Genomic DNA, 25950 nt, shown 5'->3' on the forward strand with positions numbered 1-25950 from the left:
TTGACTTGCATTTTATTAATGTATTCTTTCAGGGCTATAAAATTAGGCCTTAACTCTTTTTCATAACTTGCCTAATTTTGTAATGAATGTTAATTATTATTATTTGAAAATTCTCACGGAACAATCTGTTCTCACCAGATGTCACTGCATATGTATTCTTAACTATGTACCAAACACTGGACAAAAACATTTCTATACGTGTAGTTTCTTTGATAGATTGTCTACAAGTCAACGTGTGATACATTTATCCAGTACATTTTGCATAAATAACATAATAATATAATAAAACATAAAACTTTTCTGTTTTATTAATATATGAAGTATGGGCTTTAAACAAAGTTCATTTCCAAAAAAAGAAAAACCCCGATCTGAAATGGGTAATCAATCAACATCTGAACACTCACTAGGGTTAAATAGAAACGGAATGATAACAACACATTTTCAAATACAGAAAACAATCGTATCTACACAAGTGTGGTTTTAACACCACTACATACATAGGTAAAGTAAGTGCTTATTAACCCAGTCCCTTACCCAACTCAAACAAACAAAAAAGCATGTTGTTGTTTAATTAAACTAAAATACGTGGATGAAGGTAGACTAAAACAACCTTAAATATGTTTACAAATATCTCTAGATTGGTATTCAAGATCAATCCAAATATTGCTATTTTCCGTACATCTTGCTTATACATAAAAAATTTAAACTTCTGCGAGTTAAAAGGACTACTTGTCTAAATGCAATGCTAGAATAAAAATCTGTACCCAGAAACCTTACAAAACAGTAGTGGAAGTACCTTTATGTGACGAATATTAGCACACAGTTATGGTTATAATCGCAGAACAATAACTGTTCATGGACACTGTATGTGGTAGTTAGAATAAGCAGTTAAGTTTGTAGAAAAATTTGTTCTTTCTTAAAAATTAAATACAATTAGAGGTGACAACTCACCTGCTCCAAATCCTCTTTGGTTTTCCATTTATTTGTTCCAGTTTCTTGAACTTTGAAGAGAGCACGAGTAACTTCATACTTCTGGTCACCTGGTACAAAACCCTGGGGAACATGGTGAAGATTATTGTTTGCCCACACACTTGTGATCGATACAACCAGAAGATAGAACTATTCTAGCTGTACACAAACTAATGATGTAAAAAGAATGTCTTAACTTCTGACAGAAACATTATACTTGGCAACTTGCTTTTAAGGCTTTACTAATCGTTAGACTTTTAACTTTAAACCAAGACACTCACTCCTGGTAAAGTAATCTGGTCTCTCTTCTCAGTTGTCCTGAGAACAACAAATTCCAATCCTTTACCACCAGGAGTTACAACTGTGCTCTTCTGCCACCTACAAGAGTAAACAGAGAATCTCAGTTACAATGTCCCATGAGGTTATATGTACCACAACAGTTACAATACCGATAAAGATTCATCTCTTACATTTCTTTCACATCCTATTTCTTCACAACGTCACCTTATTATGACTGTCTGAATTGGTAGAAATTAACTTACGTGAAGAGAAACAAAATTCCATGTTTGAAACTCTTATGGGGAAACCATGATTAAACATGAGTATATATAACTGATTATAGAAAAACACCTAACATACCTGGTCATGATAAGAATGATGTAATGATTTGGACCCCAACGTGGTAAAGCACCCTTTCCTCTTAATCCAGTTCGACCACGTGGATTCCTTGAAGGAAAATAGCAGCTTAAAAACTTTTAAGAAACTCGGTTACTTCCAAGTATATATCTAGTAATAAATAATTGAGCACTGTTAACAAATAAAAGATAACAGTATGTACTTCTTAGAAAATTAAAATAATTTATAACACTGAACCTAAGAAACCAAATATTTAAATGCTTTTTTGGGGAAAATCTGTTAAATGCATGATTAATAAAATAATTTTTTTTTGTTTTCCATTGTTAATAGTATGCTAAACATACAGCTAAAGTGAATTAACTACCAATGCACGTGGAAAAGTATAAATATACTCCTACTGTAAGGTCTTCCCCTCCAACTAGTGTTGCATGTATGAAAGTATGTATCAGTTGCATGCTCCAACTAATGTTACATGTAAGTATACAAGCGTAATTAGCTGTACAAATGCAGTCAGTAGTCTACCATCCAATACTGAAGTGAAATTTTTGTGTGGTCAGAGTGCTGTTTACAATCTATGGTAGCAGTTGTAAAGATGAGTACCTAGGCCCTTTCTGAATACCACTGTAGTGTTTCTGTGGTATACATGTTTATGGACCATAGCTATTCAGAACAATTCCTCCAGCAGGAAGCTTTCATTTAATATACTGAGGTTTCTACTGTTGCTCTGCTTTTTAAACACTCAGCAAATTCAAGTGGTCATGCACAAATGACAACTTCCAGGGTCCTGTTTAAGTGGTCAAAAGGCATAGAAGATCACAGGAAACCTCAACATATGGTGTAGTTTGAATTTCTGTTTGTACTTCCTCTTGCAAAACTGTCACAACATGTACGGTCAGATCCATACCTCACTCACAGCCACTGTGTACAATGAAGTACAGTTTTACCGTGTATGGATGTTCTCTCTACAGTCTTACCGTGGATGAATGTTCTCTCTACAGTCTTACCGTGGATGAATGTTCTCTCTACAGTCTTACCGTGGATGAATGTTCTCTCTACGGTCTTACTGTGGATGAATGTTCTCTCTACAGTCTTACTGTGGATGGATGTTTTCTCTACAGTCTTACCGTGGATGGATGTTTTCTCTACAGTCTTACCGTGGATGAATGTTCTCTCTACGGTCTTACCATGTACGGATGTTTTCTCTACGGTCTTACCGTGGAGGGATGTTCTCTCTACGGTCTTACCGTGTACGGATGTTTTCTCTACAGTCTTACCGTGTACGGATGTTTTCTCTACAGTCTTACCGTGTATGGATGTTTTCTCTACAGTCTTACCGTGGATGAATGTTCTCTCTACAGTCTTACTGTGGATGGATGTTTTCTCTACAGTCTTACTGTGGATGGATGTTCTCTCTACAGTCTTACCGTGGATGAATGTTCTCTCTACAGTCTTACCATGGAGGGATGTTCTCTCTACGGTCTTACCGTATACGGATGTTTTCTCTACAGTCTTACCGTGTACGGATGTTTTCTCTACAGTCTTACCGTGGATGAATGTTCTCTCTACAGTCTTACTGTGGATGGATGTTTTCTCTACAGTCTTACTGTGGATGGATGTTCTCTCTACAGTCTTACCGTGGATGAATGTTCTCTCTACAGTCTTACCGTGGATGGATGTTCTCTCTACAGTCTTACCGTGGATGAATGTTCTCTCTACAGTCTTACCGTGGATGGATGTTCTCTCTACAGTCTTACCGTGGATGGATGTTCTCTCTACAGTCTTACCGTGGATGGATGTTCTCTCTACAGTCTTACCGTGGATGAATGTTCTCTCTACAGTCTTACCGTGGATGCATGTTCTCTCTACAGACTTACCGTGGATGGATGTTTTCTCTACAGTCTTACCGTGGATGAATGTTCTCTCTACAGTCTTACCGTGGATGGATGTTCTCTCTACAGTCTTAACGTGGATGGATGTTCTCTCTACAGTCTTACCGTGGATGGGTGTTCTCTTTACAGTCTTACTTTGGATGGATGTTTTCTCTACAGTCTTACCGTGGATGGGTGTTCTCTTTACAGTCTTACTTTGGATGGATGTTTTCTCTACAGTCTTACCGTGGATGGATGTTCTCTCTACAGTCTTACCGTGGATGGATGTTCTCTTTACAGTCTTACCGTGGATGGATGTTTTCTCTACAGTCTTACCGTGGATGGATGTTCTCTCTACAGTCTTACCGTGGATGGATGTTCTCTCTACAGTCTTACCCTGGATGGATGTTCTCTCTACAGTCTTACCGTGGATGGATGTTCTCTCTACAGTCGTACCGTGGATGGATGTTCTCTCTACAGTCTTACCGTGGATGGATGTTCTCTCTACAGTCTTACCGTGGATGGATGTTCTCTCTACAGTCTTACCGTGGGTGGATGTTCTCTCTACAGTCTTACCGTGGATGGATGTTCTCTCTACAGTCTTACCGTGGAACATCTTCTCGGTCCAACTTGTATACAAGGGGCATGCCATCTTTTTCAATTATCCACGATTGTCGATCAATAGTGATACCTGCAGGATTTGTACACACAGAGTTCCACTGGAACGTTGGTAACACAGATCCTTGTTTTTCTCGTAAACTGCAAATAAAAATCACTTAAACACATAAATTAAACAAAACAAAAACTAGTAAAACTTGTAAGGAAATTAATAGTTAGAACTTGTTTTTCTTTCCAGAGCCGAAGAAGCCACCCGGATGAAGTAGGTGTAATTCAGATATATTCTTCCTTTAGTATGAAGCTTTAAGTGTGGCAGTTTAAATAATAAACATATGAATGATACGAAAGGGTAAAAACTCAACTCAAATATCACATCACCACCACCATGAAGGTGCAAACCCGAACCCAAACCAAAATATCTATCACCACCACCACAACGAGGGTGCAAACCCAAACCAAAATATCTATCATCACCACTACCACGAGGGTGCAAACCCAAACCAAAACATCTATCACCACCACCACCACGAGGGTGCAAACCCAAACCAAAACATCTATCACCACCACCACAACGAGGGTGCAAACCCAAACCAAAACATCTATCACCACCACCACGAGGGTGCAAACCCAAACCAAAACATCTATCACCACCACCACCACCACGAGGGTGTAAACCCAAACCAAAACATCTATCACCACCACCACCACGAGGGTGCAAACCCAAACCAAAATATCTGTCACCACCACCAGGGTGGAAATTCAACATGGATATCAACCAACTCCACCAAAGAGGAATGTAAAACAAAGTTTAGATTTTTTTTTCTCTTTGTGATTAAAATCTAAAGTAAGGTAGAAAACCTTTTGGTTGTTTATACCAACACCTGAGAATAAAATCCCAACGCAGGTAACACTGATGTAAAGTATATACATTAAGTCTCAGAAAAAACTTTAAACAGACAGGAACAACTGTTGCAATAATAAATAAATAAACAAAGACAATGCTCATGCCAAATGATGAACTCCATAATCCAATTTTTGTTTTCATGAGAAGATGATATTTAAATACTAAGACAAAACAGACTTAAAAAAATAAAAAATAGTGAATGCTAAGATTTCAAACATGCCAAAAGTAACTATGAAACTAAATGTTTCTCATAATTGTACAATAAATTAATTTTCTGATTTTCTTTTTCCCACTAGAACAACTTCCCGTTACCATAGATTTACTTGATGTAACATTTCCCCAAATTTGATGCATTCTTTTATTCTAAAGCTATTTTTAAAGTTTAGAAACTGAAAAAAAATTGGTTTTTTGCTACCAAAAGTTGAAGTTTCATGCTCAGTTCTCATAATGAAATCTTTCAAATGTTAAACAGGTTAATAACTCGATCTATTATTCTGTTCAAAGTACATTACTCCAACACTTATTGTTAAATACAAGTTCCTAGACTTACAGTAACAAATCTTCATCCACGTGAGGCTGCAGGGCCACAGGAAAGTCCGACCGAGGTCGACTGTAAGCAACTGGGTCATAGTCTATCCACATTACTTCCCATGCCACATACTTGTCAGGGACAGGAAATCGCTGGACTCTGGTCCCGGGTAAGGGGTTTGACGTGCAAGAAAGTGTACAGACCCCTGACTATATTCTGAGTATTGGGTAAATAAAACATGCTTTAAAAAGGTAACAGGACACTAGTTCTCTGACCATGCATTGAATCAAGCTGCCTAAGTTAATGAAACTTAGCCACGCATATTAAAAGCAATATCAAGATAGTTTGTTTAGCAGTAAGATCATAATTTAATGCGTTCCCTTTAACCTAAAGATTTCACAAACTCCAGCTGGAGGAAAGTACCTAATCTATAGTTCAGTCAAAATAAGCAAGACATATTTTGAACATATTAATATTGCATGCTAAAGTGGCTTCTAGTTGTAGAAATCAGAGAAAGGGAATATATCCACATTGACCAAGAGTATTTGCAGATTTTGGCTGCAATTATGTAAACTAGAGAGTTTAAACTTTGGGACAGCCATCAAATGTTGTTTTCCTTCCATACAAATGCTTACCTTTCTTAGGGCATGAAGAGGGACCTGTACAAATAACCATCCATAATTGTGTAGAAGAACAAAACAATGTTTTTTGAACTTTGTTAGATCTAGTCATTTTGTGGATTTGTAGAATTCTTTAAATTAGCCACAAACAAAAAAAAACTTTTTAAAATGTGATGGTGGAACAATATAACTTAAACTATCATAAACAAAAACATTAAGATTACAAGTTACTACTCATTTAAACTCTTGAAAACATGGCAGAACATGGAATATAACACTATGTTTTAAAAGTGGATTCAACTATGTAGCAAAATGTTTACTTTTTCTTGTTCCTGGACAGAAAGTGTTATTTCCCAATTGTTTGTGTCTAAAGTGAATGGAAAAGACCTATTTTTCTCTTCAAACTTTGCTTTTGTGACCTTGGAGTGTATAACGAAAACACGATGGGAGACTATATTTGGGGTCTGATATGTGAAAGTGATTTACATTACAGTCGCAAATCTCGAAAAACTACTCACTTCTAAACATTTGTGTGTAACTTTAGTATAAATACACGTAAATCTTGATTCATATGCTGTTTTATTCAGACCTTACGTAAATGAAAATGTGCAAATTTGTTCGTTATTACATAGAAAATAGGTTAATTTCTAAATTTCATTATCCAGGTCACAAAAGCAAAGTTTGAAGGGAATAATGGTCATTTTCTGTACTTTTACAACGTAAGCAGTTAAGAAATAACACATACTATCCAGGAACACAACTTGTGTTACATAGTGTTACTGAATGCTAACTCTCATATAATGTGCCAATTTCATTGGAAATCTTCAACATATGCGTAAAATAATGAAAACAGAAGTGTGTGCACGTGCGTGTAACAGAACTGCAAGATTATCAAGGTTCTAAGTGGTACATTAATCAATTAACCAACAAAAATATAATATTTAAGTTCAAATAAGAGTGAACAAATACACCTATTAACACAAATACTTCCTAAAAGCCAAGATAAATACAGAACAAGCCATGAATACATTCATCGACAACAGGGTTTTACCTAAACCTAACAAAGTCAAAATAAGGCATTTTACAGTTAAAAAACACCTTACTCCCGCAATGTATGGAATAACAAACCCTCATCTCTTTGATTCATGTGTTTTATGCTTTCCAAGTAAACTTGTGAATAGGTCAACATTCTCTCCAACTCTCCCACTCGACCTTTCACCTGACGTAAAACACTCTTTTCATATTCCACGTCTTCCGCTATTGTCGTTAACCTGAAAAAAGTTTAAATTCTGACTTCACTTATTACATGATTTTAAAATTCTCGAACCTGTAAGTATGAATATAAAAATACTGATTATACAGTGTTTGTCTTCTGTACTTATAAAATAACCTGTTATTACTGTGGTTGTGACCACATTGTAAAAAAATTAAAACTATAAATGAAAATCCACACTAATAATAAATAAGGAGAAATATGCAAAGTTTTGAATTTTTCCTCAAAGTTACTAATTATACTATTTATGGAAAAAATATCTTTAAAGTATCTTTCGTTATTTTAAAAAGTCTAATTTGAGTTCAGTTAGCGTGTGTTTGTGTGTGTTTTTCATATAGCAAAGCCACAAAGGGCTATCTGCTCAGCCCACCGAGGGGAATCAAACCCTTGATTTTAGCGTTGTAAATCCAGAGACATACCGCTGTACTAGCGGGGGGCATTTATCAGATGTTTCTAGTAGTCAAACATTTTTGATCAGTCAAAGTCCCCTATATCGTTCTGCTGTTAATATTCTTAGTTAAGAAAACTCTAAGGTTTAATTTATTTCTTCATATACTAGAAATTCTTAAGTGAATATGTATGAAAATAAAATGCATTGAAATATGTTAGATATACACAACTCTAAGTTAATATGCACATGTTATGATTTAGGTGGTTCAATATGAAATATGTTAAATTTAGTTATTATTAAAGGTTAGAGTTTATTGCAGGTTTGTTTACATTACTGTGGTGTACAAATCACATAACAATTAAGTATCATAATATCCCGTAACGTATAAGGTGTTCTAGGGCTCTGTCAGTCCACAAATGTGTACAAAACATAGTTCGAGTAAGACAGAGTTATAGATATATATATACAGATTTACACTGTGTGATCCTGAGTTTAGCCATAAAGAGCATATTGTAGCAGTTTTTAAAGTAAAGTTATCACAGGTTTATTGTAATAACAGAGAACAGAAGGAATAATGACACATCAGTTGATTGTTAAAGTGACTGAACCAAAGAACAGAATAGTCAATAAAACTGTTCCTATATGTAGTATGGAATATTTTTAAATGTTTATTATTACAATAACATTATAAGTATTATTATGATATACAATAATAATTCCGCACATGTCTCAATCTAAACAAAATGAGCAAATATGAAGTAATTCACAAATTCTCACATCTTATAGCAAATTAACCACTGGAACAACATATTTCTTGAAATGAAACATTATAAATGTTAGTCATATGAAACCAGCAATAACTCTTTGTAATAAATACGATTGATATTTGTTCATATATCTAAGCAGACCTTTTCCGATTCAAAAATATTTTAAACTTTCACTTCTCACAAATATTTATGCAGTATCATTACGATTGGAACGGTAAACGTTCATTCTAAGAATACACGAGTTCTTGCATCTAAATCAAATAAAAACAACAATTTACAGGTCATACATTTCCAGTTGTTTTTTCTGCAGGTTATCATCTTTGGTTTTCTCTTCCTGATTGATACTGTACTCCTGAGCAAGTTGACGCCAGTAGCTGTAGTCTTTCTCCGTAAGTTGTCTGAAAGCCATTTTGTCAACTGCTAAAACACTTTCTGCACCCTACATTATGGAAACCATACTTGTACAAAGAAACAATACACAAAAATCATTGTGAGAAATAAAAACCTGAACATTGAATAGATGAAGTGAAGGAAAACTACCACAACTCAACAGTTAAGTATAAAGATAGTATTCTTGTCAGCTGCTATTTGGTCACGCACTTAAACAGATATCCCAACAGTTCTAAATATTAATATGTGCTATACAAAGAAACAGAAATAAACAGCAGGTTCTAAAGAGATAACATAAATTTTTACCGTTTACCACAATACATTTTTCTAATAAACAAACCAATATAAACATACTTTAAAAAGCTGCATAAGCAGATAAAACATTTACAGAATACTTTATATATTTATTAAACAGTAACAATTCTTTAACGTGAGAAAATTTCTCTGTAATTATATTACAATCATAGAGTAATAAAATTGGAGCAATCACTGAGGAAGTTCCGAAACATGTGCCACCTCATTATGCTTTCCTGCAAGGCTTGCAAATGAGAAGTCTCCAAGCCCATTCGCAAATGATGATTAAATAGCTGATTAAACTCAATGGTGCAGGTAGCCTCAGTCTATTAGCAAAATCAACCACCAACTGATAACGTTGGAATCTCCAGATGTCTTCAGTCTCACTCTCAATTTTTGATGCTGTGGCACTAGAAGTTAAAACAGGATAAGAGGAACAGTTAAACTGATGAAATTGTAGTGGCAGAATATTAGATAAAGTTTATTATTATTATTATAACCTGGTGAAAAAAGGTGATTTCTTTTCACGTTTTGTTAAAATAATTTTTTCTGTATGCACTAAAAATTATGAAAAATAACAAAACAGTGACCGCTTGAATGACAGGCCAAATTTTCATCTGTGTTATAGAGATAACACATATATAATGTTTCTTAGTATTTTTTTCTGAATACAAATATTCAACACATAAACATATTTAACAGCATGTAATTTCAAATTCAAAAAGTTTGGGAAAACATCGTTCATAAGGTTTTAACTCTACAACCTGTTCCAAAGAAGGGATGTAATGGAAAAACACGAAGAAAGAGAGTAAAAACTTGCAAATTATTAAGTAATAAAGTGGAATGGAATTTTATCAAGAATGCTAAAATTAGGAAACGGAACAAAAGGCATATTAACTCAATACATTAAAAACAATACATACCTGAAGATGGCATATAACAAAGTTAACAAGATCAATTTGAGGAGAACAAAATACTGAATTGAAAATATATATGGCCAAACTCCAGTGTTCGGACAGGTGAAATCAGAATCTAGAAAAACAAGTCGCTAATATCAGCCAGTAAAAATAAACAATCAATTTCTTTCTTTTCTACATGCAATATAAATACAGCCAGCTTTTTCATAAGGCTGACAAATTCAATGTTTCCCAGATGTACATACTGTATAGTTTAAACTAGCAAATAAAAACTTTTATTAGACTCGGACAATAGATGGTGCTTTAAAATCATCACAGGACAGACAAATAAACTGTACAGTAATACACCTACCTAATAAATAAGTTTGTACTTGTTATGGGTAAATAATTTAAAACGAAACAATACATTTTTACCAGCATTTCTAACAAAACAAGTTTGAAAGTGCACGGCACTAAAAAAATGTAGGATTCAGTTAATGTTTTATTTTAAATAAAATACAAAATCAATTAACACTTACATATCCCCACATGGCACGAATCTGACACATTTTTATATCTGCCGAGGTAGCATCGTTCTTCGCCTGTAATCATAAGCACGTTAAATTAATTTGTCTTTTATTTTTATAAAATAAATGAAAAATATTAAGCATACGATATTTAAAAATATGTTATCTCAAGAACAACTCTTAAATCACATGGAGAAATATATAACCCTTCATTCCTCAATAAGTTACAATGAGACCAAACTTTGTTTAAAACAATCCAAAAACAGTGCATAAAATTACAAGAATGCCCCAAGCTACTGCATAAAACATTTCAAGAAATACACAACCCTTCTTCCTTCAATAAATTACTGTAAGACTGAACTTTAGTTTAAAATAATCCATAAGTGTTACTTAAAGATATAAGAATGCCCCAAATTACTGCACAAAATATTTTAATCGTTACTGAAAATAGATTACGGTTAAAACTTCAAAATTATATTTTTCAATGAGCTTTTAATAACTAAACACTGAACACACATTTTTAAGTATGTATAAGCACATACATTCTTATGACAGATCATTGTTGAATTTTCATAAAGCTATTTGAGGCCTAATATTTCAAAACCATTGATGACAGGGAAAACAGCTAGTCAACACCACCCACCAACAAATCTTGGGACAATCATGTCATATTCAATAGTGGGAGTTGACTGTCACTCTTATAAACAAACACACCCACTGCCCTAAAGTGCAGGGATGGGCCATTCAAGGAGCTGCATAAAGTACAATTCATATTTCACAGTAATAAACCAAGGAACCACAGATATCCAGGCTGGCACACTACTAACTAAGACATACCAAGCTATTCTTATGACAGAAAAGAATACAACAACAACATTTTAATAAGAGTCCAAATAACGAAAAACTGCTTTTGGGTTGCCCCAAACTTCATCGTCTTTCTGAGAAGACTTGATCAATAACACCATCTATAATATTTACTAAATCTAAGCATTTATGAAATAAATCATACAGAAGTTTGTTCTTAATATTTACTTAAAAGTAAGCATTTCTACAAAACTGTTTTGTTTGTTTTTGAATTTCACCCAAGGCCATCTGTGCTAGCCATCCCTAATTTAGCAATGTAAGACTAAAGGGAAGGCAGCAAGTCATCACCACTCACTGCCAACTCTTGGGCTACTCTTTTACCAATGAATAGTGGGATTGACTGTCAGATTAAAACACCCCCATGGCTAAAAGGGCGAACATGTTTTGTGTGACAGGGGTTCAAGCCCGCAACCCTCAGGTAATGAGTCAAGTGCTTTAACCACCTGGCCAGGCCATTTCTGCAGAAACAGTTTTTAATGAGGCCAACACATGCTCAGACTATAAGAGAGTGATAAATAAAAGGATAACAGTTGACTATTACAAAAAATTTGTGAAGTCTGTTACAAAGGTATAAATCAGCCATGCAGTAGCAGTGGTAGTCAAACATTATAAGTAAAAGCAGTGATTCAAGAATGGATATTGTTTTGTTAAAATCACAAAGTTCATGGCATACTTTTCTAGCTTTTCCCCATCTTAATTAAAATTTCGACACACCTTCCAAATCAGCAATTGGAGTTAAAAATAAAGAGAACCAGGCACGGTGGAAAGTACGTCGGAAAAGTTCTGCATTAATTGGGTAGTCCGGGTAAATGACAGCATGTATGACAATTCCACCACTTATAATCACAAGCAGAGTCATTCTCATGAAGTTTAAAAAGTCTACAACGACCTGCAAACAAAGACATGCATCAACAGATTACCAGCATATTTAGGTTACTAGCTAGTTTTTAAGTGAGTACAGAAAAAGAACTAAAATCTAATAAAGAGAACAAAAAAATATTTTTTTTTTAACTTGTAAAAACTCGTCAGCTCATAGGGACGTCATCTCCTTGTAAAGTTGTATTTAAAAAAGTAAAATATGGATAGGAACAATTGCAAATTAGATTCATTCAGTAATTTTGTAATACTAAAATTAACAACACAAAATAACATTAAAACGTTGAGAAATTGATAACATGCCACCTGGCAAAGTATAAACATTCAAGTGTCTTTACAACTGTCCATATCACAGAAATTTACTGAACGATTTTAAAATATTACCACTCATGACCAACAATTTCATGACTAAATAATTTTGAAATGTTGTACAGACGTTGATCATAGTTTTAAGATGAAAGTTGAAGCCATATTCCTAAATATTTTGCTGGCTATCAAGTTAGTGTAACTTAAGAGTCATTTCAGGAAGAGACATATTTCTGTTTGATCCAATAAAGTATATATATAAAACAAAATCAATTAATTGAAATCAACATAAAAGTTAATAACCCAAAATTCTTAATTATATTAATTTGCACATTTAATACAATTCTATGTTCATAAGTGGTTAGTTTAATGTTAGCAGCACTGCTTCCATAACTCCATAAACATATACATCACTACAGAACGTACCATGAGCTTAACTCTGTATAAAAGTGGGCCTAAGGTTGGTGATATTGGCAGATAAATGGCTATCAATCGATAGTAGAAATACAGGAGAGCCACACAAAGAAGGACTTTAGTAGAATAAGTATCTAGCAACATTCCAACATAAAATATACGGCCCACACTATAGAGACATATGAAGGTTACCATCAGGAGGATTTCAACGCACTTGAAGAACAATGGTATACTGCTAAACTTCTGTAAAAATAATATAAAAAAAATTAATTAATCAATATTTTAGGAAACTTGTGTTTTAACACAAACTAAAATAAGCATTTTCCACTAACAACAGTAGTGAGGTACTTCTCTAAATTAGTTCTCCATAAATTACTGATGTACGGATGCCCCGCTCGTACAAAATGTAACATTATTCAAAGAAAGCTATTAAAAGAAAGCTAATACATAAACATTATTCAAAATAATCATTAGTGGAACATAAAAAACAAATTATTGCTACTAATAGTGTATCATAGGTAACTCTTTTAAAAGTAACTTGACATTAAAAACATTGTAAATTTGAATACAGAATTGTTTATAACTCTTTCTTGCTTCTCGTAATTTATGTACTTTACCTACATCACACTCAGTATAAACTTACTAAATAGTAAATAGTTTGTTTTTAAAATTATATCATTTGATTAGTTATTTCCATGCTTTCTTAGGTTACAAAAATTTATCATGACCCTCTTTTGAAAAGAAAACTTCCTTTTATTCTATAACCCGACTTTTGATCATAGTTACATTTTGTACAAAAGCCAGATAATTCATGTCAAAACCAACTTTATTTAAATTTTTTTAACTACTTCACCAACTGCAGTAGTCACCACTTCCAGCTTTTATTGATAAAAACAAAAACAGAAAGGTTTATCAATGATACTGAACCTTACCTTCAGAATGATAACTCCTCTACGCAAGTCAAACTAGGCATGATTTGTTTTCTTAAACATGTCTTTTTGTTGTCGAAATTAATTTACACCTAACAGTTTTTACTTGTGTCTTGTGCAAATACACTAAGCCTAATAATAGTGTCCAATAAATAAACATCCAAGTCACTGGAACATTTTACCAACAACTACCCTACTTGCTGAGTCTAAGTAAGTCATGTTACCAACAACTAACCCTACTTGCTGAGTCTAAGTAAGTCATGTTACCAACAACTAACCCTACTTGCTGAGTCTAAGTAAGTCATGTTACCAACAACTAACCCTACTTGCTGAGTCTAAGTAAGTCATGTTACCAACAACTAACCCTAATTGCTGAGTCTAAGTAAGTCATGTTACCAACAACTAACCCTACTTGCTGAGTCTAAGTAAGTCATGTTACCAACAACTATCCCTACTTGCTGAGTCTAAGTATGTCATGTTACCAACAACTAACCCTACTTGCTGAGTCTAAGTAAGTCATGTTACCAACAACTAACCCTACTTGCTGAGTCTAAGTAAGTCATGTTACCAACAACTAACCCTACTTGCTGAGTCTAAGTAAGCTTATTAAAGAATAGGTTTGTTGTGTTTCAAACACACATAACTTAACACAAACTTTTTCAGATATAAAAGAATAAAGAAAAGAAACTCAGATTTGAGGTTTGTTTATTAAAACTTCTAAGCTTTCCACTTGTGTGTTTGTTTATCCTGCAGGAGTTCCAGCTAGTCACCTTCTCAAGATATATTTTTTAAACCTGACTGTCACTTTCAGTGTTTTACTTTCAAAGATCAAATGTTGTTTGTAAGATTCTGTCCTTGTTGTCAATATGGTCTTACCACAAGAATGTTAACTCACATGAAACAACAAGCAATTACGAGGTATTCAAACAGAACAAGGGAAATGGAAGATGCCATAGGTGAATGCAATGTAGTCGTCCACTCTCAATTCCTTTAAGGTTGTAACAAAGACCAGAACCTCCATATAAAACGAGAACTTACTAAAACATAAAATGATGTCAGAGGTGAAACAAGTTGGTTTCATCTTTAAGTTACTCCTGGTTTTATCGTCATGTTATACAGTTACACATCCCATTAATGTGGGTTTCTCAAACAAACATTTTAATTCTGAATGTCTCCCTCAACTACAAACCAATATTTTTGTGGTAAATTTAGTATAAGCTTTTAGATCAAAACTACTTTTAGCAACAAGTCCTTCAGACTCATTTCTAAGCTACTAGGGGCCATATGTTACTCTCACTGAAGATGATTATATTCATGATAGAAAAACATGCAAGTTCAAGAAGTCTTGACAGAAATTAAATATAAACCCTATAACCCGAGCACTTTCAAAAGGTGGACCTTTCTTCTTCAGAGGCAACCTGAGAGTGATTATAGTTATCTACTAAAAACTAGTATGTCATGAGATGTTCTGCATTTCTCTTATGGCCATAATCCATAATTTATCCCACAGTTAGGAACTGCTTTGTAATTTTCTAAGCCATTTACAATAACAAGACCTTATGATACCTTCAGATACAATACAGACCACAGATGGTTGAGAATATATATCAGAAGACACAGTTCAAAAACAAACTTCAAAGTCTACAGATACAAGAATTTCCATCTGTTACAAACAATGCAGATGTAATCAACATATGAAAAGCTAGTTCATAGAAATCTCATCCAAACTGTAAAAGTTAAATGTTGAAAAAATAGGAGAAGATTATACAAACCTAACATATAAAAATAAGAAAGAATGACACAACAATAAAAAGTAATTATTGTAGCTTTGAGAAGGAATCATCTTTAGCTGTGTAGCAGTTCCTCTAATAAGTTGTAACCTACTCTGGGTATATGGTATGGCAAACAGCACAAGGTAGTTTTAAAAGTGCAAACTTTCCCCAAGTATTAAGTCAGACTCTGAAGCTTAGGGCTACTACAGACAAACACCACCAACTTCAAAATACTGGTGCATTAACACAGACACTTTGTAAAATGTCTCATCTTTGAACCTCTCTTAACTTTCTGCAGTAAGCATTTATATTTACAAGTATTATGTTTTCTGATAACAGACTATAAAACACAACAGATTGTGTGTTTTTAGTTCAGATTTGGATGCTTTGTTTGTCTTATTGTCCAAAAGATAATCTTCTAGAGTTGAGCAATACCATTCATTATTAAAGTTTACTGCTCAACCCAATAAATATCTTATAAAAGAGACACCTCACAACACTGAACATTTTGCTACATACAATGAAAAGGATTACCACAATAAGTCCTATGTAAATTTATGTGAAATTGGCAAAACAAGTTTTAGAGGTTTTACGGTATCATAATTTTCACAAGTTTTAAAAATAATCTCTTTATTCAAGATTTAACGTGGAGAACACACAAAGTCAGTGAAATTACGAACAGACTGTTCTTAAGTCACTGAGAAATATTCCACAGAGCTGATGAAGTGATAAAAAATAAGACTTATGATAAAACATAAGGGTGTAAATTTAGAAATTACAAACCACCAGTTATTTATCAGAATCACAGAACACAGACTATCCACTTTACAATTTCTCTGATCAAAGTATGCTAGCAATTTACTCACGCATGTAATACAAAAATAAGCTTAAAAATGCAGTACTCTAAAAGTCTGTGATACACTAGTGGGCAACTGATAGAAATAAAAGGTTCAAAAATTTACATACTAAACATTTCTGGTTTAATTTGACAACAAATTTCTTAGTTACTTATCAATGGTGAAACTTGGATAACAAACAACAATTGTAGTAAGATCAACTTGGAATGTCATTTAAGTCTTTCCTTTATTTCAGAAAAGCATATAAAAATTAAAATTTTATAAATACTAAAAGCCAGAAACAGTGAAATTTGAATAAAATTACATCAACAAATATATAATAAAACCCTCAAGTATAGTCATAGTAAAAGTTGTGTTCTTGCTGTGATGAGAGTATTGTAAAGTTGTGTTCCGAAATACACAAATGGTTGCTGTACATACTGTCGTAAGTTTTTCAAATTGTTAGAGTCTTGAATACCCATAGCATGAATTTTTCTTATTGATGTTTGCTTGTGGTACCAATCAATAGGTGGCGCCACAATATTTGGTCGCATTATATGTACATGCTACCTCCATTACAGTAAGATTACATAAATTCTCTGGACTTACCTCAACATGACAATAGCAGACTATTGGCTGAAATGAAGGATACTATGTGGTAGTTAGTGTTCAATATAATAATATTTTTTTATCACAAAAACAATTAGTAGCTTTGTTTTGATTTTGAATTTCGCACAAAGCTACTCAAGTGCTATCTCGCTAGCCGTGTAAGACTAGAGGGAAGGCAGCTAGTCATCACCACCAACCACCAACTCTTGGGCTACTCTTTTCCCAATGAATAGTGGGATTGACCATCACATTATACCACCCAATGGCTGAAAGGGCAAGCATGTTTTGTGTGAGGGGGATTCAAACCAGCAACCCTCGGATTAGAGTTGAGTCTCTTAACAACCTGGTTAGGCCAGGCCTCAATTTGTAGATAATTAGTAACTATAACAACTGAACAGCTCAAGGTATCTATGAAAACGAATAATATTAAAAAAAATACATTTTAGTTATTGAACAAGAACAGGTTGTAATACTCACCCGATGGAGCATGTAAGTTCTTCTAATGGTTTCCAAAACAATAAGTGCTGTCCAAATACAAACAGCAGAATCTAGATAAAAATTCCCACAAGAGGGCCACAGTACAGCCAAGCTGAACAATCCAAGATAGAACATGTAGAAAATCTAAAATATTATAACAAAACAATACACAACTTTATCTTCAGAAGAAATATCTATAGAACATCAATCTAGTTTGAAGATTCCCATTTTAGAACCAAATATATACACGTCTTTTTATCGCTATATTTATTTTTTGAACAGTGTTGATTTCTAATATAGTTAAACTATCTATTAATATTACATGTTTTAGTATTCTATTCAATCTAAAAAGTGGATCAAATGCATAATCTATAGATTACAAAAGTACGGAAATATATAAAACTCCATAAGAAACAGGATTGTACATTAAAACTTTTAAACCTACAGAATCTTACTACAAACTGTAAAAATAAATAAAATGTTATGAAGGAGAGATTTAATTTGTTTTTACATTAAAGTAATGAAGCAGCCAATCAGAAAGAACTGCCAAATAAACATACATTTTAGACATACGTAACAAAATAAGATTATCTTACGTAGAATCACAAAACGCTCAAACAAATTAATGTAACAATTTTCTTTTAACTAGAAACCTGAAATGTCCAGAACTTTGTAATTGGAGCACTCCACATCAAATAAACCATCTTCCACAGAGGAGGCGAGGAATGACCAATAAGTCCAGAAGTATCTTTCTTAGAACCCTTTCTTTTAACCTTTGTGTGTCCTGTACAACTGCTATTACTATTAAAGAAAAACTTTTAAAGTACAGGTTCAGGAACTTCTTATAAAATTAAATAGTTGGTGACAGACCAATAAGATTACACTTAACGTAACTGCTTATAAAATTAAACAGTTGGTGAGAGACCAATAAGATTACACTTAACGTAACGACTTATAAACTTAAATAGTTGGTGACCAATAAGATTACACTTAACATAATAAATTAACGTTTTATATCCAATCAAAATTGTATTCCTTGATCCGTTTTTTCATTTTAATTTAATTTTTAAAAACATATATCTTATTGAAACCATGCAAAATTATATACAAAAAATGGACATAAATTCCTTTTTGATTCACTTAGTTATAATTAATTAGTTGAGGTAATTAACTCTTTTTGTCAATCACCAACCACAGGTTATCCTACATGAAAGATTTTGTACTTAATATAAATCTGTTAAGATAGATGTTAATTTTGAATTACTCACTCCATAGCTGTTAAAGGTAAATCTTGATCATTTTGTTTAAGAGGGACAACTTCATCACCTTCTCTTTCATCATCAGAGTCCAGATCTTGAATGTATTACCAAAATATATCAGATAAAGTCTCGACTGAGAATTGCTAAGTTGTAAATAAATCTATTGGACATTCTAGAATCCTAGTACACATACTTAACATAAAACAACATTATTTAAGCATCTTAAAAATTAATGTTCTAAAAGAGACATTATACTCGATGACGATTGATGATGAAAATATCAAAGAACTAGAACAGTCTAGTATCTTCATCACCTTAACTTGTTGACTGCCAAGTATTTCAGTTGCTACAATACAACTCCAATGCCTCTTCATTTTGTAACTTTTTTCGTGGCGCCATTTTGGATCGAAAGTGAAACAATTTATAAATAGGTCAAATGCATGTATGGTGCTGACATCTAGCGATGAAGTTAGGTATTATTGAGAACGAATTAAATCGTCTGTGGCACTGTGTTATCGATCGGCTTGGACGAGTTACCTCGTCTACGGCACTGAACAGGTTAAAGAAACCTTTTAGTTTTATTTTATAAAGTTTCAGAAAATGGAAGTGAGGTTACTTTATTTCTTAAGAAATAAATTAATGCAAGTTTCTGAATTAATGTGGAGTACATTTGATTTCTATTTTTTTTGTGTGTGCAAAGCTACACGAGGGCTATCAACACCAGCGATCCCCGAGCTTTTTTTTTTAACCAACAAATATTGGGATAGGGCATTACATTAGAATGCTTCCAAGGAAGGAAAGGTGACCATGTTTGGTCTCAGACTTGTGATTCAAGAGCTCCAACCACCTGGCCATGCCAAGTTGTCAATGTGGAGTAATCATGATGGATTTCATGTAGTTTAACTGGTTTAGATTGAAAATATATTGTACTCAGGCCTTTTTTGGTCTTTGTTGTTTTTATTACATCTTTATATATATATATTCTTTGGTCTAAATAATATTTCTAACTGAAAAATTATAGACTTTCAAACTATACTGTAATAACAGGTATAGTCATATTTGTTAACACAGTATGTTAACCTAAAGAAGACCTAAGAAGGTTGAAATGTTCTTATATACTTTACTTTAGTTAGTTTTAATACCCATACCAGCCGTCTTGAGGAAAAGTACGAAAGATTAGGCTTGGGTTGACTTCATTACAGTGTGTGTAATACTTTTTAATTTCACATTATATTTGGACTACCATTTCTCTGTTGCATAGACAAAAAAACAAATTATTTTAGTCCACTTGTCACCTCCTTGTATCTAAACATATGCAAAATACGACATCTCAAAACATTTGCAAAATACGACATCTCTCATGAGTATGGAGCATCAAACTACCCACTCCCTTCCCTGTACAATGGTTTAATTCATGACACCAGAGGTCTTATTTTATGTTCCAACACTGATGTGTCCCCCCATAAAAGTCTGGCACTTATACAAAACAGACCAAAAAGCGTACCTCAAAATAAGTGTACAGACATACGTCAAGTTTCTACACAATTTTCAACCAATCTGCTTTTTGACAGAACCACTTATTCCCTCTCACTAAGAACAGCCAAAAACTGGTAATGACTTTCTCCTCTTCAGAAGCTCATAAACATTTTATATTGTGACCTCAACTAAGAAGAAAATTGCTTCCAGTAAGATTTCAACATATTTAAGTTTTTCTACCTGATACATCCTTAAAAGCATTCCAAGAGTCTCTTGGGTCCAATTTGAATCTCACCCACATGTACATTGGGAAAATCAGAAAAGCACATAAAATCACCTGTGAAAACAAACGCTTCATTAATAAAAATATTTTGTAAATTTAATGACATTTTGAGCTACTTCACGTGAACATACAGTTTATTTTACTTATTCTGACAAATATCTCACACTTGATAACATGCAAGTTTCTCTGATGCATTTAACATTGAAGGACTCAAAAGGATCCAAGTTCCTTAATTAATTCTTTTACTTTTCCACTCCAGATGGTCACTTTTAAGCTAAACAAAGTCTTGTAGAGGGAACTCTACATCCAATTTATAGATTACAAACTTTGATTATGTGCTAATCTAGATTTTTGCATCTAAAAAAACAGCTGATGATTAGCTGCATTTTGTACCAGTTAAATTCAGTAACAGTTCTCACATATAACAACTGTACAAGAGTCAGGAACAATAACTACTTAAAGGTCATTAAGTAATCTACTTAGAAAACTAAAATAACATACGAGTTGTTTTTAACACTTTCATTTAACGTACTGAAGGTATCTCAAATATTTTTAACATTTAATGTACTGATGGTATATCAAATATTTTTAACACTTAACGTACTGAAGGTATCTCAAATATTTTTAACATTTAATGTACTGATGGTATATCAAATATTTTTAACATTTAATGTGCTGAAGATATATCAAATATTTTTAACATTTAATGTACTGAAGATATATCAAATATTTTTAACATTTAACGTACTGAAGATATATCAAATATTTTTAACATTTAACGTACTGAAGATATGTCAAATATTTTTAACATTTAATGTACTGATGGTATATCAAATATTTTTAACACTTAACGTACTGAAGGTATCTCAAATATTTTTAACATTTAATGTACTGATGGTATATCAAATATTTTTAACATTTAATGTACTGAAGATATATCAAATATTTTTAACATTTAATGTACTGATGGTATATCAAATATTTTTAACATTTAATGTACTGAAGATATATCAAATATTTTTAACATTTAACGCACTGAAGATATATCAAATATTTTTAACATTTAACGTACTGAAGGTATATCAAATATTTTTAACATTTAATGTACTGAAGGTATCTTAAGTATTTTTAACATTTAATGTACTGAAGGTATATCAAATATTTTTAACATTTAAAGTACTGAAGGTATATCAAATATTTTTAACATTTAATGTTCTGAAGGTATATCAAATATTTTTAACATTTAACGTACTGAAGATATATCAAATATTTTTAACATTTAACATTACTGAAGATATATCAAATATTTTTAACATTTAACGTACTGAAGATATATCAAATATTTTTAACATTTAACGTACTGAAGATATATCAAATATTTTTAACATTTAACGTACTGAAGATATATCAAATATTTTTAACATTTAATGTACTGAAGGTATCTTAAGTATTTTTAACATTTAATGTACTGAAGGTATATCAAATATTTTTAACATTTAAAGTACTGAAGGTATATCAAATATTTTTAACATTTAATGTTCTGAAGGTATATCAAATATTTTTAACATTTAACGTACTGAAGATATATCAAATATTTTTAACATTTAACGTACTGAAGATATATCAAATATTTTTAACATTTAACGTACTGAAGATATATCAAATATTTTTAACATTTAACGTACTGAAGATATATCAAATATTTTTAACATTTAACGTACTGAAGATATATCAAATATTTTTAACATTTAACGTACTGAAGATATGTCAAATATTTTTAACATTTAATGTACTGATGGTATATCAAATATTTTTAACACTTAACGTACTGAAGGTATCTCAAATATTTTTAACATTTAATGTACTGATGGTATATCAAATATTTTTAACATTTAATGTACTGAAGATATATAAAATATTTTTAACATTTAATGTACCGAAGGTATATCAAATATTTTTAACATTTAACGTACTGAAGATATATCAAATATTTTTAACATTTAACGTACTGAAGGTATATCAAATATTTTTAACATTTAATGTACTGAAGGTATCTTAAGTATTTTTAACATTTAATGTACTGAAGGTATATCAAATATTTTTAACATTTAAAGTACTGAAGGTATATCAAATATTTTTAACATTTAATGTTCTGAAGGTATATCAAATATTTTTAACATTTAACGTACTGAAGATATATCAAATATTTTTAACATTTAACGTACTGAAGATATATCAAATATTTTTAACATTTAACGTACTGAAGATATATCAAATATTTTTAACATTTAACGTAATGAAGGTATCTCAAATATTTTTACAGTGTCATTCTTCTCATAGTAATGAAATAAAAATATCATTTAACTACAAATATTTGATATCACATACAAATTATTAAAGAATTATAAGTTTAATACCTTAAGCCAACTTGGAAAAGTCATGACTCCCCTTGTAAGCTCTCGGATACGGATGTTTCCAAAAAACAGGTTAGTCAGCCACTTCTGACAACATTGATGAGACAGAAATATTCTTATCCTGGCATCTGCAGCAAGTTCCACCGCAGTCTTGTATTCCCACTCAGGGCTTTCTTCGTTTAGGACATCATACGCTCGACAAGTTGCTTCTTTGTAGCTAGTGTCTAGAACTCCAGTAGCTTTTTCAGCAAAATTTCTATTCCCCCCCCCCAAAAAAAATAAAATATTAATTGCATTTGATAATCAGAATAAGAACAAAAATAAATCTATTTGTATTTTTTTTGAATTTTGCACAAAGATACACAAAGGCTATCTACACTAGCTATCTCTAATTTAGCAGTTTAAGACTAGAAAGAAGGCAGCTAGTCATCATTACCTACTGCAAACGTTTGGGCTAATCTTTTACCAGCTAACAGTGGAAATGACTCACTTTATAACACCCCCACGGCTGAAAGGGCAAGCATGTTTGATGGGAGAGGGATTCAAACCTGAAACCCTCAAACTGCGAGTCATGGGCTCTAACCACCTGGCCATGCTGGACCCAAAATAAATCTAACCAATACAGTACTAGTAAACATGAATTATTTTGTGGGTTCAATTGGAAATTAATAGCAAGCTTTAAGTCCTAAATGTGAAAAAAATCCACTACCTCAATATGCAGGGCTACCAAATTTTGAGTTTAGGGAATGCAAATTTCCAAAGCTAATGAAGCTACACTCACACGTAGGTGCCCCAAAACTTCAGCTCCATACTGAATTTCTAAACTTCTACTTGTTATTATAGATTTTTTCATTAAAAACATTATGTATCTATTATCACTGAAATGTCTGAAAGATCAGTAGCTTTATTTACCAATGATGACAGGCTAATTCATCAATGCAACTAAGACACCCACACACAGATTTATGAATTGCATTGTCCAACTATTTATTTTCATATCTATAGTACTTTATAATCTATATAATTTTCTATCTCTGGGATGAGAACAGTTATTTTTGTTCAATGGCAATTTATGTTGACACAAGATGCTTTGTTTGGTCAGAATGACTTTGACAAGTGGTCACCTGGTAATTCAAGGAGATTCACCTATGCATGAAGGAAAACTATGAGGTAATTTGAGTATCAGAAATTGTGTGTGGTTGACTCTATTTCATTGTAACCGAATACCCTGCTCAGAGATTTTACGTCATTGTGTATCATAAAACGAGTCATGTTATTCTCAATACTGCAGGAATAGCTGTCTATTGAAATCACACTTATTGGATCCATAACTTTCACATCTGAAATGAATATTATGTGGTAAATTGTATTATATTTAGTTTACTGTAGACAGATTATTATAATGAGCACATTTGTTTACATTTACAACTGGTAATATTTAAAAAAATTGTTAGTCCTAGTATATCATAAAAAAGTTGTACATGCCCGGTTAAAAAATTGTAATCCAACTTCATAAATCAAATAGTGAAAATACAGTAATGAGTTAGAAACTTTATAAAAACTGTTTTTTTTTCTCAACCCACAATACTGAACTATTGAATCAGTTGATAAACATTAACGTTACCAAGACATTCCAGAATGTTCGAAATTTTTTTCCCTCCAATGGACATCTTACCCCGTTTCCTTATATTTTCCAATAATATAATTCAGAAAATACTCAGAACCATAAACAGATCAAATATGAACACAATTTTAAGCAAACAAGTACAAATGGTTGAGTATATGTTATATTAAAATGATTTTAGCTACACAATTATTACGATCATGTGACAATCACAGCTAAGAGAAAGTGAAAGTAGCAGTGTATCCACACTATATTTTGACCTTTTGATACTAAAAACTGTAAGAAAAAAGATATATAAAAGCTTTACAATACATAATAATTATAGATTCAACTCATACAAGTGTGTCCAAATCAAGGATTTAGTATTTACAAAGTAGAAATATCTCTTGCACTTAATTGCACTGGAAAACAAAAATATAGATCAACATGGGGCACCAGAATTCACATATAAAAATAATTATATATGTAACAAACAGCTGGTATGAGTAGAGAAAGCACCATGTAGAGGAGTGAACAACGTTTCAACCTTCTTCGGTCATCATCAGGTTCACAAAGGTTTACATATAAAAAGATTTGCAACACATTTTACCCCAGCCAAGTAAGTCAAGAGTGTGGCAGTTGTATCATGATAAGTGAAAATGAACAAATACGAATATGAAAGGTGTAAGCTGTCCACATGCCCCAGATAACAGTACATAACAATAAAAAAGGATCTCCACCTAGAAACAAAGTAAACAAGCTATAGACTTATCAAGATAGTTGTACACTAGGTATGGCCGAAAACCTATCTCATACCTTAAACAGCTGGAATATGAAATGAGTATTCATGCTATTCCACAAGATGACACTTTGGTCAAGTCACCTGATGCAATGACTCTGAACTTCTGTGTAATAATCAGCAGTGACGTCAATGCTGAGAAAGAATTATCATAAACTAACCAAACATAGTGCCATACTTTAGATGTACACCCATGACTGCATGTAGCGACACAGACAATAGAGATACGGTGAGGTTCTAAATTCATTTCAGTTCATACTCAAACCTTATTCGTGTGTGTGTACTGCTATGTAGTCAATCATTCTGGGACAAACCTGAGACCAACCTTCTGCACTCTTGGTTTAAATTAGT

General features: G+C 32.5%; 1 pseudogene across 1 annotated transcript in view; it reads right to left on the reverse strand.

The window, feature by feature from the left end:
- LOC143245936 (transient receptor potential cation channel subfamily M member-like 2) overlaps nt 1-25950 on the reverse strand; it is a 52459-nt pseudogene that overhangs the window by 2001 nt on the left and 24508 nt on the right. The window contains exons 12-28 of the transcript XR_013025707.1: nt 23201-23453; nt 20741-20837; nt 19034-19118; nt 18419-18566; nt 17766-17909; nt 13155-13385; nt 12261-12435; nt 10695-10757; nt 10183-10291; nt 9492-9669; nt 8863-9014; nt 7273-7415; nt 5546-5740; nt 4080-4232; nt 1609-1695; nt 1251-1347; nt 952-1053 (exon numbers count right to left, since the gene is read on the reverse strand). The product of XR_013025707.1 is annotated as a transient receptor potential cation channel subfamily M member-like 2 (transcript). The remainder of the gene's footprint in view (nt 1-951; nt 1054-1250; nt 1348-1608; nt 1696-4079; nt 4233-5545; nt 5741-7272; nt 7416-8862; nt 9015-9491; nt 9670-10182; nt 10292-10694; nt 10758-12260; nt 12436-13154; nt 13386-17765; nt 17910-18418; nt 18567-19033; nt 19119-20740; nt 20838-23200; nt 23454-25950) is intronic.

The sequence above is a fragment of the Tachypleus tridentatus genome, chromosome 3, assembly GCF_004210375.1.
Source record: "Tachypleus tridentatus isolate NWPU-2018 chromosome 3, ASM421037v1, whole genome shotgun sequence".
Lineage (NCBI taxonomy): Eukaryota > Metazoa > Arthropoda > Merostomata > Xiphosura > Limulidae > Tachypleus > Tachypleus tridentatus.